At 44.2% G+C, this 16,575-nt stretch overlaps 1 pseudogene; it reads left to right on the forward strand.

Moving 5' to 3' along the window:
• Positions 1-7,142: 7,142 nt before the first annotated feature.
• On the forward strand, positions 7,143-14,628 carry LOC124670927 (annotated as a pseudogene).
• Positions 14,629-16,575: the final 1,947 nt, after the last annotated feature.

Genomic DNA, 16,575 nt, shown 5'->3' on the forward strand with positions numbered 1-16,575 from the left:
TCACATAAAACATTCTTATCATGGGTCACATGCATTAAATTATTACTCCCCACATAAGCACAGTCATTCTTTCTAATTGTAGTGGAAATTCAACAAAATAGCTATCATTATTATTCTCATCACCATAATCATCAAATATAGGAGGCATATTGTAATAATAATTACTTTTCTCCTCAATAGTAAGTGGACTGAAAATAACATAATCATCATTGTAATCAATCCGTGGTGGTATACAATGTGGACAAGACGGGTTGCCGCAAATACCTGGGTTGGTGATTCCTCATCTCGTCCTAGGACAAGGCGAGTTCAAAAGAACCAAGGAATTGCACATTGTCGTGTACATGGGGGTTTAGGTGGTAGATTGGTCTCACCGGGAAGAGTAGAGGTTCATACATGAATCAAGAGACCATGAGAGGGACGGTCTTAGGGTTTAGTCAAGAAAGAGGGTTCATATTGATAGATTGGCGTCTTCACTACATGATGCCACGACTCGCTTATCCCCAATCCATCTCTTGTAATCATTGTGTAGTGGAGTAATTTCGTTAAGCAATTAAAGGTTGGGAAATTTTAAATAAACCATCCAGTTTCATCCGAACCTTTTACCCCCTGCACACCAGCGACACCGCACAGCTCTCCAAGGCTTGAATTTCTTGTTTCTTTTGAAAATGGCTAAACTCAAATTCTCAAATCCCGCTCTTGGTTGCACGGTAGGCTCAAGGCAAATTTAAAAACATGAAATGGAGGAGTAATAATTAGTTAAAGTGCGAGCGTTGTCATAGAAATGTAAAACTTTTCGTCGAGGCTGATTGGACGGCAAGAAAAATCATATAAAGAAATCCTACGGTCTCAATTCCTGCTAACTAAACATATTCTAGAGTAAAAAAAATTAGTATTGTATAATAAACAAAATCTTCTAAAGCCTCCATGAAATTCCTTCTAAATGTGCAAGCGGCGTGGGTTTGGAGTTCTACATAATTTTTCTGGAAACTCGCAACCTGTGCCTCACCGACAACTTGGCCCCACCCTGCAGCCAGAGTATGTCTATCTATTTTTTCTTTCTCTGGGAATTGCTCTTAAATTCCGCACAGCGCGAAAATCAAAAACGCAGAAATGAGAAGAGACGTAAATTCTCTGGTCGTTGCCAACAAAAGAGAGCCTCCGTCTCTGTCTCCCCGTAATTTTTTTAGAGCATCACCAACAGTCGCTAAATTTTAGCGCTGCAATTTTTGCAGCGCGCTCCATCCATGTTTTGCGCGTGAGGCCATATTCATCTCCAATAGAAGATCTAAATTTTAGAACTGTAAAAATAGGTAGTTATTTCTACGCGCGACTTATACCACGCTCTTTCCGGCGTGGTAGATATAATGCACGACATAATGTTTTTGCCCCAAGCTATATTTAGAGGGCCGGTTGCACCACCTATTACAGCACACGCAACTTTTTTGAATACAGTGCCGGTTACAGGTGCTCTTTAATCTTGCTTCCCTCCTCCTCCTCGCCACTGCTACTACCTCTGCTCGGCGCCTCTGCTCGCCATTTCCCGTGCTTCTGGATCTGCCTGACCGGAGACCCCTCTGCTCGGCGTCGGCCGCTGCTAGAGCTTGGTCGGTGGATGCAGGGAGTTGAGGCCTGACAGGCGGCGCACGTCCCGGCCATTGAAGCTCTGGAGGCCGACAAGCGGCGGAGCCAGATGGCGGCCGGCGGCGCGGGCCCCGCCGAGCTCGCGCAGCTCGGCGGCTCCACGGCCGGCGGGACCACCCCCTCCTCCGCCGCCGCCACGCCGCTGCTCGGCTCCAGCGTCAACGGCGACGGCGACGGCTACGACAGCGACGGCTACAACTTCGCGCCGCTGTGAGTGCCTGCCTCCTCCGCCGGCCGCCCGCCGTCTCGTATAGCCACGTCGTTACTTTTTTGGTTGTTTCTTTCACGGAAAAAATAGCGCGCTGCTTCGGTTTTGGTTTAGTGATCAGAGTAGATTTCGTGTTGATGCTTAAGTATGGCAGTACAGGGTTGTTGGGCTCAGGTCCTGAATTTTGTAACGATGTTCCGTAACAGAAAATTTTCCCAGACTGCTGGAAAGTAGCGGAAAAGTTGGGTTCAGAAGGAGATTTATCTATTTCTTTAGTGTTAATGTTGCTGCAATCGGTTATGCCTGTTGGCTCCGTAATCCTGGCCTACATAGCTGCTTGTTAAATGGTTTAGGTACCAGTTTAGTGCTTATTTTCAGAATTGGAGAAAGTGATTCTATTCTCATTGACTGGAGAGTGGACACACCGTTACCATCCACTGTATTGTCTTGTGGGTCACATTTGACAAGATTGAAAAGAGGGTTTAGGGTTTTGTGCGTGGGTCTCTGCCCCGCACCGGTCTCCACTTATATTGACATGATCATACAATTACAATCGTATACAACACGTATACGTGATACACAAGACAGAGGAGGTAGAGTCTATTTACAATTCTAACACTCCCCCTCAATCTAAACCGTGACAAGGTTAAGATTGGACTTAAATCTATCTATCATCTGTCGGGTGGCTGGCTTAGTAAGTACATCAGCCAGTTGATCATGTGTGGAGATGAACCTGACATCCAAGTCACCAGCAGCTACTCGTTCTCGTACGAAATGAAAATCAATCTCAATGTGCTTCGTTCGAGCATGAAAGACTGGATTTGCCGTCAGGTAAGTAGCCCCAAGATTATCACACCACAATATGGGGGTACGTTGCCGAACCACGCCAAGCTCTTTGAGAAGAGAATCGACCCATATAGCTTCAGCAGCACCATTAGCCAATGCTTTGTATTCTGCCTCTGTACTTGATCTCGAGACTGTGGGTTGCTTCTTTGAGCTCCAAGAAATAAGATTTGCTCCAACAAACACTGCAAACCCGCTGGTCGAACGCCGATCATCCACACAGCCGGCCCAATCCGCGTCGGTGAAGATACTGACAACTGTTGATGATGACTTGTGAATCTGCAAGCCCGTTGCCAACGTCCCTTTGACATAGCGCAAAATGCGTTTCACAGACTCCCAGTGAACATCAGTCGGTTGTGATAAAAACTGACAAACCTTGTTCACCGCAAAAGAGATATCTGGCCGAGTGAGCGTAAGATACTGTAGTCCTCCGACAACACTGCGGTACCTATGAGAATCATCAGAACTGAGCAAAGTACCTGAACTCCTAGACAAAGTCTCTGACACTGCAAGTGGAGTAATAGCAGGGTTACAATTCTCCATGTTGACTCGATGCAGAAGGTCAAGAGCATACTTCTTCTGAGTCAAGATCATCCCCCCTGAATTGTAAGTGGCCTCCAATCCAAGGAAATACTCCAACTTGCCCAAGTCCTTGATAGGGAAAGTAGCAGCGAGAGCGCGAACTGTAACATCCACCGCATCCGGTGTGGACCCAGCAATAACAATATCATCCACATATACCAACATAAAAATCTGCACACCGTGATGTGAGTAGATGAAGAGCGACGTGTCAGCTTTGGAAGAAGTAAACCCCAGTCGATACAAACGCTGACTCAGCCGTGCATACCATGCACGGGGAGACTGTTTTAGACCATAGATCGACCGCTGAAGCTTGCAAACATGAGAGGGATACTGGGCGTCCTCAAAACCAGGAGGTTGCTGCATATATACCGTTTCAGCCAAGAATCCATGCAAAAAGGCATTGCTGACATCAATTTGTCGGAGTGTCCATCCTCGAGAAACTGCGAGAGACAGAACAAGACGAACTGTGGCCGGCTTCACCACCGGACTAAACGTGTCACCATAATCAATCCCGTGCTGCTGAGTAAAACCACGAGCAACCAACCTGGCCTTATGCTTGTCAATAGACCCATCTGGACGATGCTTCGTTTTAAAAATCCACTTGCTGCCGACTATATTAACACCCGGTGGTCGAGGAACCAAAATCCACGTGCCTGTCTTCGTCAGTGCAGAGAACTCGTCGGCCATAGCTGAATGCCAAGCCGGCTCGAGAAGCGCTTCTCGATGCGAAGATGGGGCAGCAAAGAAGGCACGTCGGCGAGGATCATATCGGACCGTACCATCAGTATACTCCTTCTCCCGTCGAGTCTGGTCGCGGTGCCTGGTTATCATCGCATGTTGCGACACAGCGTCGGACGAGTCAGCCGAAGATGTCGCGGCCGGCGGTGCGGCAGGAGGCGACGTGGGCTGTCCAGGTACCGAAGGCGCCTGCGGCCCATGGGCCGGAACGGAGGGAGTCGGGCTGGCGGTGGGCGGCGCATGCACGCCATCGCCATGCACGACGATCGGATCGTCGATCCTTGCCTGATCGGAGAGAGCACCGACGACCTGCGGGGAAACACCAACACTTTGCACAGATGGATCAGTAGACAGGTACGAGAGGTCGTAATTTCGCACAGGTTCACTAGTAACTGGTTCATCGGAGGGAAAACAAATGGCATGCTCGAGGGAGGTAGCATCAACTGATACGCCGGGGGTAGCAAAAGGAAACACAGATTCATCGAAAACAACGTCACGAGAGATATAAATTCGTCCCGTAGACCGATCTAGGCACTTGTAGCCTTTATGCATAGGATCGTATCCCGTAAACACACACATCTTAGACCGAAATTCTAATTTGTGAGAATTGTATTTGCGAAGACTAGGCCAACAAGCACACCCAAAGATGCGAAGAAAGGAGTAGTTAGGCTGAATTTTCATGAGCCGAAACAAAGGTGTCTCCTTATTGATGACAGGGGTAGGCATACGGTTAATGAGATAACATGCTGTAAGGAGGGCCTCATCCCAAAAACGCAAGGGTAACTGCGAGTGTGCGAGGAGTGTTAGTCCAGTCTCGACCAGATGGCGATGTTTCCGCTCAGCTATCCCGTTCTGCTGAGAAGTATGGGGGCACGAGACACGATGAACTATGCCAGTGCGCTCAAAATACCGATGTAGACGGTGATATTCACCACCCCGGTCGGACTGAAACGCCTTGATCTTGGCGTTCAGTAAGACGCTCAACATGAGCTTGAAAGGAGTAGAATACTTGTTCCACATCAGATTTGTGTTTAAGGAGATAAACCCAGCAAAAACGAGAGTAGTCATCAACAAAACTAACATAGTACTTATACCCCCCCGAGGAGACACTAGCCGGCCCCCATACATCTGAGTGAATCAATTCAAGAGGTACAGTAGACACACGAGAGGATAACGAGTATGGCAATTGATGACTTTTAGCACGTTGACAAGCATCACACACTAAAGAAGAATGATCTGACGGGGAACTAGAAAGCTCATTGGACCTAACAATGTTTTAAACTACATTATTGGATGGATGGCCAAGACGTTGATGCCACCTTGAAGAGATAGCACCGGCCGACACTCGAGAGGATGACGAAGCTCTTCCGAAGGGGACGGGATACAGGCCTCCATGGCTCCTACCGAGAAGAAGAACCTTCCTCGTGGTTTTGTCCTTGACACAGAAAAAGTCACGATGAAACTCGACAAACACATGATTGTCACAGACGATACGATAAACAGAAAGGAGACTTAGACGAGCATCAGGAACATGGAGAATATTCTTAAGATGAATAGATGAACCAGCTAAAAGAGAATGACCAATATGCGAAATTGACAAACCTGCACCATTGGCCACTTGCACCTGATCTTTGCCACCATAGCGCTCATACGCTTGAAGACGGGCGAGCTCGCTGGTCAGGTGGTCCGTAGCCCCCGAATCCATGATCCAGGGGTTGTTGTTGTAGTTTGTGGTGACAGCGTTGCCTCCACGCTGCTGAGGAGGCTGATAGTTGGTGTCGAAGCGGTTGCGGCAGTCCTTGGCGACATGTCCCCAGTTGCCACAGATCTGACACCGTGGCCGCCAGCGACGCTGCTGACCGTTCCCACCGCCATTGCGGTTGTTGTTGTTGTTGCGGCCGTCGTTCCAGCCGCCCCCATTGCCGCCACCATTGCCTCCACCAGTGCGGCCGTCATTGCGGCCACCGAAGTTGCCACCATCATTGCGGCCGTAGCCGCCATTCCCGCTGCCGCCGCCACGGGGCTGCCCCTGCTGGCCATCATTGCCGAAGGGACGAGAAGATCCACCGCCTTGGAAGGCAGGGTTAGGGCGCATAGCCGTATTGACCGAGGAGGTCCAGCCTTCGGCGTGTGCCTGCTGTGCTTGAAGGGACTCGAAGGAGAGCACGTTCGAGTAGAACGTCGCATAGGAGATCGCCTCGGCGCTGTTGCCGAGGGTGAGCGGTGCAGTGACGGCGTTGTAGGCAGAACCGAGCCCAATGACGATGTAGTCGACGAGCTCGTCGTCGGTGATAGGAACACCAGCAGCAGCCATGGCATCGGCTAATGCCTTCATCTTCTGCATGTATGCAGCGGCGGAGAGGTCTTCCTTGCGCGTCGACACAAGCTGTCGACGGATGTGGCGCACATTGGCGCGACTCTGAGCGCCGTACAGGTCATGGACACTTTGCCAGACCGAGGCAGCGGTCGTGCGACCAATGAGTTGGTTGGCGATGTCGGGCTCCATGGAGCCGAGAAGGAGCCCGATGACGCGCTGGTCCTGGATCCACCAACGCTCATACTCGGGGTTGGCCACCGTAGTGGCCTTGTCACCATCTCCTGTGGTGATGGTCTTCGCTGGCGCTGCGATGGTTGCGTCAAGGTGGCGATGAAGGCCGGCACCAGCGAGATTGGGAAGGAGGATGCCCTTCCAGAGGTTGAAGTTCCCGGCCTCCAGCCGAAACGCGGGCGTAGGAGCGATCCCTGCGGGAGCAGAGGCGGACGACGATGAAGCCATCGATCCGACGGTGGTGGAGAGCTGGAGGGAGGACGTCATCGCGGCGGCGGCGGAGAGAACTCGCGGCGGCGGCGATCGGATCTTACAGCGGCGGCGGAGAGGGCTCGCGGCGGCTGTGGCTCTGATACCAAGATTGAAAAGAGGGTTTAGGGTTTTGTGCGTGGGTCTCTGCCCCGCACCGGTCTCCACTTATATTGACATGATCATACAATTACAATCGTATACAACACGTATACGTGATACACAAGACAGAGGAGGTAGAGTCTATTTACAATTCTAACATGACATGCTCCCTTTCGTTGCATAATGAAATGCGGTCGATCGATGTTTTACTCTTTGGGCTGCTTCCTTTTTTCAGTACTCCGTCGACTTTGTCCATGTCAATACCTCCGGAGCTTGCTGGAGCAATCCCGCTGATCGATAGGTTCCAGGTACGCGCCTCCTTTACCCAGTGATGTCATATATCTCATGGCAGTTCTGAACAGACGATAGAAATCTCATCGTTGTTCTCTACAAAGTTGCTAGTTAAGAGGTGCCGATGCTTGTTTGCGAAATGTTAACTCTACCATTCAAATACAAGTAACAGTTATCCTTTAATATTTGGTTGGGTGTCTCTGCGTTCTTGTATTTTCTGTCACAATGCAAGCATTGCTATAATCATTCTATAGATGCACCACAACATTTCAGTAGGATCAGATTTATTAGTTTATAATTATTCTGCATTAGTTAGTAAGCACGAATATGGTTCCATATCCACATTATCCCATGTTAAATTTAGTGCTGAAATATAACAGGTGGAGGGATTTCTTAAAGCAATGCAAAAACAGATCCAATCATCCGGAAAGCGTGGGTTTTTTATTAAAAAATCTGTGGGTCCGCAAGTTCGTGAGAAGTTCACTTTGGAAGATATGTTGTGCTTCCAAAAGGTAATGTTATTGAACCCCATTCCCTGTATGAGATCATTTGGCTACAATCTAATTTCTGAGCAAGTTCTCTTACTCAAAATGCTTATGATGTCATTTTAACATATTTTTTATATCAATTTAATGCTTCTCTGTTCTCTCTTTGGCAGGATCCTATTCCAACTTCATTACTGAAAGTAACTAACGACCTTGTAAGTCGCTCAGTTAAATTATTCCATGTCATATTAAAGTACATGGGCATCGATTCACCTTCAATAATAAGTTTGGAAGAAAGAGTTGAACTAGTTGCAAAGCTTTATAAGCATACTTTGAAGCGTTCTGAACTTCGAGATGAGCTCTTTGCCCAGCTTTCAAAACAAACACGTAACAATCCCGGTCGGTAAGTATTGGGCTTCTAATGTGTAGCAAGCACATGTTGATTTCAGACATTTATAGGAATCATAGTTTTGTTATTCTTACAGGAGCTGGTTGATAAGAGCTTGGGAGCTAATGTATTTATGCGCATCTTCCATGCCACCAAGCAATGATATTGGGGCATACTTGTCTGAGTATGTTCACTATATTGCTCATGGAGCCACAACTGATTCTGATGTTCGAGTTCTAGCATTGAACACACTGAATGTGTTAAAACGTTCGGTTAAGGCAGGCCCACGGGTTACAATTCCTGCACGAGAAGAGATTGAAACACTTTTAACCAGCCGGAAGCTTACAACAATTGTATTTTTCTTGGATGAAACATTTGAAGAGATTAAATACGACATGGCAACAACTGTTGCTGATGCTGTTGAGGTATCCGCATTTCTCCTAAGCTATTAGTGGTTTGGAACTGATATAGGTACCAAATGACCCTTTAGAAGAATGTACCTAGTCAGATCCAGAGCATTGCATGGCATATATGCAATTTTGGTTGAACATTGTCACCTTCGGTATAACGAGAATGATATTGACCACATAATGGGCCTGGATAGTCATAACTTACATACTTACCTCTTGCTGTGCACACAGTGGTTCATTGTAGTTGATTTCCAGTTTTGTTAAGTCATGACTATTTCCTCTAAAATATATTCATAAAGGTGCTATCCAGAAGGATGCACTTAATACAAGTTGTTCATTCATAGATTGAACATACGTTTGGCCAGAACAACTCGTCAATAGTTTCAAATCGAACCTGTTGGCTGGTTTCACTTGGCATGTTGCTCATTGCTACTAGGTGTCTATCCACAGTCTGAAGACTTGTTCTCTGTTCAGAATTTCAGATACCTCGTGACCAAGTGACTGAGCATAACCACCGTTAGGGGATAGAATTAGGCTGTAGTTAAGGTGTCATTATGAATTTTGACCAGTTATAACAAAATGCTTTTGACCATTTTTGTTATCAACTTATCATCAACACTCAGGGAAGTTCCAAAGGTTGAAAGCACGGTTACTCAACTTTACAAAGTGTTGTACTTTGTGCTCTGTGTCATGCAGACACACTGCTACTTACTTATTTCCCGAATATTATGAAGTATGAACTCTAATACAAGAAGACTTTGTTATCCTTGAGTGGAACATTATTTGACTTCAATTCATTAGATGTACTTTCTGGTTGACCAAATAGTGGATATTCAACAATGTGTCACATCCCAGTAGTGTCAGAGTATTCTTTGCATGTTCCCTTGTTGTACTTTTTATTTAGGCTTTGGCTGCAAATTTGTCAGCTCCTTGTCTTTTTTTATATATACTTGAAGTTGTAAGTTCCGTGTAAACAAACTATTCCATGACTACAGGAACTTGCTGGCATTATCAAACTCTCAGTATATTCTAGTTTCAGTCTTTTTGAGTGTCGAAAGATTGTTAATGGATCAAAATCTTCAGAAGTTGGCAACGGTATTTCTTTTCATTTTCAACTCGCACGCTTTTCCCTCTTCAGTCTGACTTAGTGCATGTGGGTTTAGGAAATATATAAATTAATGGAAGTTTCTCACATAGCACATGCATTTATTACTTTTTGGCATGCAGAGGAATACATCGGATTGGACGATAACAAATACATTGGTGACTTGCTATCTGAATTCAAGTCAGCTAAGGATCGCAACAAAGGAGAAATTTTGCACTGCAAGCTTGTATTTAAAAACCCCTATTTCGCGAGTCTGATGAGGCTGTGACTGATCCGATGTTCGTTCAGCTATCATATGTCCAGGTACTGGTTTGCAGAGCCAGTTGAAGTACTTACAACCCTTAGGCCATGCACATAATCATGCTTCCAACATAGCGCTAACTAATGCCCTCGTTCTGCAGTTACAACATGATTATATTTTGGGGAACTACCCAGTAGGCAGGGATGATGCTGCACAACTCACTGCTCTGCAAATATTGGTCGAGATTGGATTCATTGAAAATCCTGAGTCCTGTGTGTACGTAAAAGGCTCTGCCTGATCTCTTATTTTGTTTGTCAATATAGTCTTTTCTTAATAATTCATCCTATCTCTTTCCTGAGATGCCATTTTTCTTCTTACTAGCGAATGGATATCTCTTCTAGAGAGGTTTCTACCTAGACAAGTTGCAATTACTAGAGCAAAGCGAGACTGGGAGCTTGACATCATCTCACGCTATCAGTTAATGGTATGCATCACACATCATACGACTTTTTGTTTTTTTACTTGATTTTTAACACATCTTTCTTAATTCTTATTGACTTCCATGTTCTGCACTGATTACAGTGACTGTATGTGTAGATGCATCACACACCTTACTAACATGTAATAAAGTGATATTGTTTTAAATTCCAGTTAGATATGATTTTCTTTAGTTTTGATGCATGTGCTGATAAAATACTCCCTTCGATCCCATGCTGATACTTGGAGGGAGTAGTAAATTTTATGATCTAAATTTGCATTAGAAAGAATATGCGATACCTCAATCACCCACGTACTTTGCTGTTGCATCCAGGAACACTTGTCAAAAGATGATGCAAGGAACCAATTTCTCAGAATCTTAAGGACTCTTCTATATTGCAATTCAGTTTTCTTCAGCGTTCGGAAAATTGATGATCCAATAGGACTTTTACCTGGAAGAATCATTTTGGGAATAAACAAGCGCGGGGTAGGATGCCTTATCATATGGTAAAACATGTGTATCTGTTCTACTTCCAGTTGAGGCTGATTTTGTAATTCCGCTTTAACGCAGGTTCACTTCTTTCGTCCGGTTCCTAAGGAATACCTACATTCTGCAGAGCTGAGAGACATAAAGCAATTTGGGAGCAGCAATACTGCTGTTTTCTTTAAGATGAGAGTTGCTGTTTTCTTTGAGATGAGAGTTGCTCCTGTTCTTCATATCTTTCAGTTTGAAACTAAGCAGGTTATTTTTTACTCCTCACAGGAGATAGTACATCATCGCTTAGTCCATCTTGTTATATCACATAAAGCTGTCGATATAACCATTTTACCGGGCCAAATTAACCAAGTGCTTGCATTTTAGGGTGAAGAAATATGTGTAGCACTTCAAACACATATAAAGGATGTGATGCTCTCTAGATATTCAAAAGCGCGCTCTGGCTCTGCTACTATCATGGTTTCTCAAAATGATGTTTCTCAAGCAGACAAGCCAGGAAATGTTGAAATGTATGACAAACGTGTCCAAGAATTGTCGAGAGAAATTGATGAGTCTCAAAAGAAAGCAGACCAGGTGAGTTATTTTGTTCATGAAGAAACAGTCAAGGTGCCTCATGGTGTTTAGAGTTCAAAACTTTGTGACAAATAACCCATTACCTTGTAAATAATGTTCTAGCATACTAGAGATTCTGTTTTAGTGTAACATTAAAATCAAAATCATTTCTCTGCCATTGGATTGCAAGTTATAATGAACGAATAGTAGGCCAAAAGGTTTATATACCGTGCATGTAACTAATGAATATTTGATATTATTAGCTACTCCGCGGAAATTCAATTCGGCTCCCGGGTGCGTATGCTCCCTCTACCAAAAAAATATATTTCGAAATGTCAAAAAATTTAGATCAAAAATTCTACGTGTACATCTCCATAATGTATGTGCATTTGCTAAGTTTCACAAAAAACCAATATTTTTTGTGGTCTATGTAAAAAGGAGAAATTTTATCTTGTGAAAAGCATTATTTTTAGCACTGAATTTTGTCTTTTTTACACACGTCACATGATAAGTCGATTTTTTATGAAACGACTTTGTGAGCGCGTAGCACGTGAAGATGTACGTACAAATTTTTTGTTTCAATTTTTTTGAAATTTAAAATGTACATAAGATGCATTTCAAAATATAGGGAGCATATGCACCCATGTTCCAAAACACCACTCTAAATGACTCAAGTTTATCTAGATATGGATGTATCTATAACTTAAATGTGTTTGTATGTAGACAAAGTTGAGCCACTTGGACGTCAGGGCACTAATTTGTAGTGTTCCCAAGTGCTTTTCAATTTTCAGTTCATGACTTTTTTCATAAAGAGTTAAACGACTGAAAATTCCAGTAATAGTTTGGTGATGTTTTTAAAATCTAGCAATTGTCTTGCGTTGTATTGGAGAGTGTTATTATCTTTGTACATGGTTAGCCATCTGTTGATATACAATTTGCGTAGTTAAATTGCTTCAATCATCTAACTTGCTGTTTTATTAGGTTGCGTTGGTGGAGAAAAGTATGCTGGAGAGCAGATTAACAAGTGGGCATGGCCAAAAAAACAACTCTAAACTAGAAGTAATTGGAAACCATTCTGAAAGAGATACTCTGACAACCGTAGGCAGTGTCAACAACAGCATTGAGGTATTCTTAAACAATCATGTACATCTAGAGTTGAGTTTTGTAGGATGGCTTGCTTCTTACTTCAGTGGCCAAACATATATTTCGAAAGATGCTTTGGTTTATTAATTTATCTTGTGTTTGAAAAGATGTTAACTAAGCTTGAGGAGGAGTTGAAATCATGTTAAAAAGAGCTTGATGCATCAAAAGAATTATCAAATAAGTTAATGATGGAAATTATGGGCTAAAAATAAATTCAACAAAGGCGACAGGGGATCAAAAGAAAAAAAGGAAGTAGCTAGAAATTAAGGGTAAAAAATAACTCCAAAAAAAAGAAAAAAATTATTGTACATAGAGGAATAAATGCAGACCCAAGAGCCAGCAGCTTAACGTTTTCAAGACGGCAGGGGATCAAAACAAAATAGAAATAGCCAAAAATCAAAGGGTGAAAAAAAATCCAAGATATTTTTTTATAGTACATATTGATGACATGCGGGTCCTATGAACCAAGGACTTTCTCAACATTTCAAAAGCGGCATGAGATCGAAAGAAAAAAAAAGAAAAATGAGCAAATATCAGGAGCCAAAAATAATCTTAAAAAACTTTTATTATACATACATGATGACATATGGATCCAATTTTGCGGCAGCGGTCTTAACGTCTCAAAACGGCATGAGATCGAAAGAAAAATGCAAGTGACCAAATATTAGGAGTAAAAAATAATCCAAGATTTTTTTTTATTATACATAGAGGATGACATGCGGGTTGCATGAGCTAGCAACTTACTCAAAGTTTCAGAGGTGGCAAGTGAGCAAATACATGAGCAAAAAAAATCCAAGAAAATAAACTTTTATTGTATATAGAGGATGACATACGGGTCCCATTTTGCAGCAGCGGTCTCAACGTTCTAGGGTGGCATGGAATCGAAAGAAAAATGCAAGTGGCCAAATTGAGGTGCTAAGAAAATTCCAAAAAAGAAAGGTTTTTTGTTCATACATGATGACATGCGGGTCCCATTTTACAGCAGCGGTCTCAACGTTTTCAAGGCGGCACGAGATCGGAAGAAAAGGCAAGTGACCTAATATCAGGTGACAAAAATAACTCCATGAAAAGAAAATTGATTGTACATAGAGGATGACATACGGGTTCCATGAGCCTGCAGCGTAAAATGCTCGATCGGAGAACGTGAACGAGATGGCGTGATCGAGAAAAAAACATCCTTAGAGACGCTACCATCTAGGCCCTACATCTCTAATAGCCAATAACATGGTATAAGAGCAAGCAGATTAAAAATGCACATAGGATGATTATAAAAACAGTGTGACAATAGCAGGCAGGAGAAAATAGCTAGCAGCTAGCGGTGAGCTAATGATGTGGTATAAGAGCAACCAGATTATAAATGCCCATAGCATGACCATAAAAGCAGTGTGACAATAGAAGCAGTAAAAAAACTGCGGCGAGCAAATGAAGGGGTATACGGCTATCAATGTGTGGATGCACACATGTGTCAGTAGAATGGACAGGATGGTAACGGCTGGATAATGCTTTTGTACAATACTAAAACGAACTTCCTGCGAAGCAACACATCAAGAAAGTTAATATCATATGAGATATGTAAATAACTATACAAAACACGACTAAAGAAACACTGCGATCAAACGGGCCAGAGTACTTACCAAGCTGCAGCAGGGTGGACGGGGGCGACAACTTGCATTCTAGCGGCGAACGCGGGAGACGATGAATCGATCCCATTTTAGGGCGAATTCTGGTTTGTTAGAGCTCATGAAGATCACAACCTGGATGTGTATTGCCCGCGCTGCACATGTATGAATGTGAGAAGATGCCTCACCATGTAGTGGAAGATTATTTACACATTTTTGGGATGGACTGCACATATGTTAGGTGGGTTTATCATGGTGAACCATATGATGATCCTTTAGCGAGAGAAGCAGATATTTAGCATCCAGATCACCTAGAACAAGCGGGAGAAGCGATCTTGCTCACACTGTATGTGTGCTGGCATATGTAGTTAATTATTTATATTGATGATGCCGCTGTTTTGATCAATAATTTGCATTGTTGTGCAATGTTCTGTACTCAAATTTAACTTGTTGCAGATGGATGAACGGGAAGGAGAGAAAAAGCGCTTGCTTCATGAAACAGGTTCCAGCTCTGGGACATGTGCTATGCCAGATGAGAAGGTAAATCTGTAAAACGACATTTGTTCAGGTTGCATCCCTTAGATGTTTTTCTAATCGGTTGATGTATTAATTGCAGAAGCATAGAATTGAATAGGTCTCTCAGTTTGATCGGAGAGTTGAAGATGAATCTCAGTTTGATAATAATCATGAAGATGATTATCAGACAGCTACACCTGAGGTTTCGGGCATGTGATTTATCAGCAGAAGAGATACATGCACCTTGATGGTACCGATTGTATAACTTCTTTAGGTCTGATGCACCTGTGGATGGTACTGGTGACGAGCCTTTCATAGATGAAGATCCTGCACCTGAGATTATCCAACCTACAGAAGGAGGCCATGTACCGAGTACACAACTTTGCGTTAAAGTGGTTGCATGTTCGAAGGTCATCAGGGGCGTCCGGGTAGTCTCAAGACCACCCAACCCTGATTAAAAATATTGAGCTACTTTATGATTCGTACTCTTATGTTCTTCTGGTGTAGTATGTACTATCTATGTTATGATTTGTACGCCTTTAGCGCTAGAACTATAATTCAGCATTCAATGGATGATCGTATTGCAAAATTTGACACCCACACAATCAGTTCATCGTATGTGTAGTAGTATAATTACTTCTACAGCGAGTCCTACCAGCGCATTAATCGGTAGCATTAAACATTTTCAGGTACTTTCCTCTGATTCATATTAATTGACTCAATTTTGTCTAAATATGGATGTATCTAGATGCATTTGTTAACTCCCAAGTCCTCAAGCAGTTAGTTTATTGACTCTGGACTCCAAGCCTCTCGCGGCAAGCCATCGATGAAGCTTTGATCAGTTCCTGGTCTGCAATTTTTTTCCGAATCGCAAAGTTTTGACCAGTTCCTCTCAGGATACAGCGCGCCAGTGAGTTTGCACGGTTTCCATGAGCACTTTCCGGTGAAACTTCCTCTGCAACACCCTCGAGCCGTGGCTGCGAGATAACACCCAGTGCCTCGAGGATGGACGGAACTCGGGATCTCAGGGCGGGGAGTCTGCCTCGTCCGGGAACAATCTCCAGCGGGTCAACGAGGGCATACATGGTGACCATGGGATTTGGGATTTTTTTGAGTTGGGATTTGGGGGGTTTTCGGATATGGGAGGAGGAAGAAAGAACAGCCCGCGTGATTGGCGTGTGGCGGTGTGCTTGAATTTCGATTTTTTGTGAAATGTTTAAGTTCCCCGCTACAATTCGGTGGTTTTTCTTGACGCGCCAATGCCTCCCGCCAGGCAGCTTCAAGTGAATTTGGGTTTCCACACTATGGGCTTCAGTTTCAGTGACACATGTAATGACCCGTCAAATTAGTAAGTTCACTGTGTAATAAAATATGTTACCCCTCCCCTTTATGTAGACCCCCCTTCTCTCCCGATTGAGTGCCGATCGATGCAAGCCGCTAGCTCAATCCACTCCTTCCGCCTCCACCGTCTAGGCATCCAGCTTGGAGTGGCAAGCTGCATCTAGACCAAGTGGATTATGTACTACTAGTAATGTTCTTTCCTTTCTCTGTAGGATAACGTAGCATAGAAAACAAAAATTTTCCTACCGCGAACACGCAATCCAAGCCAAGATGCAATCTAGAAGACGGTAGCAACGAGGGGGTATCGAGTCTCACCCTTGAAGAGATTCCAAAGCCTACAAGATGAGGCTCTTGTTGCTGCGGTAGACGTTCACTTGCCGCTTGCAAAAGCGCGTAGAAGATCTTGATCACGATCGGTTCCGGCGCCACGAACGGGCAGCACCTCCGTACTCGGTCACACGTTCGGTTGTTGATGAAGAAGACGTCCACCTCCCCGTTCCAGCGGGCAGCGGAAGTAGTAGCTCCTCTTGAATCCGACGGCACGACGGCGTGGTGTCGGTGGTGGTGGAGAAGTCCGGCGGAGCTTCGCTAAGCGTGCGG

The sequence above is a fragment of the Lolium rigidum genome, chromosome 7, assembly GCF_022539505.1.
Source record: "Lolium rigidum isolate FL_2022 chromosome 7, APGP_CSIRO_Lrig_0.1, whole genome shotgun sequence".
Lineage (NCBI taxonomy): Eukaryota > Viridiplantae > Streptophyta > Magnoliopsida > Poales > Poaceae > Lolium > Lolium rigidum.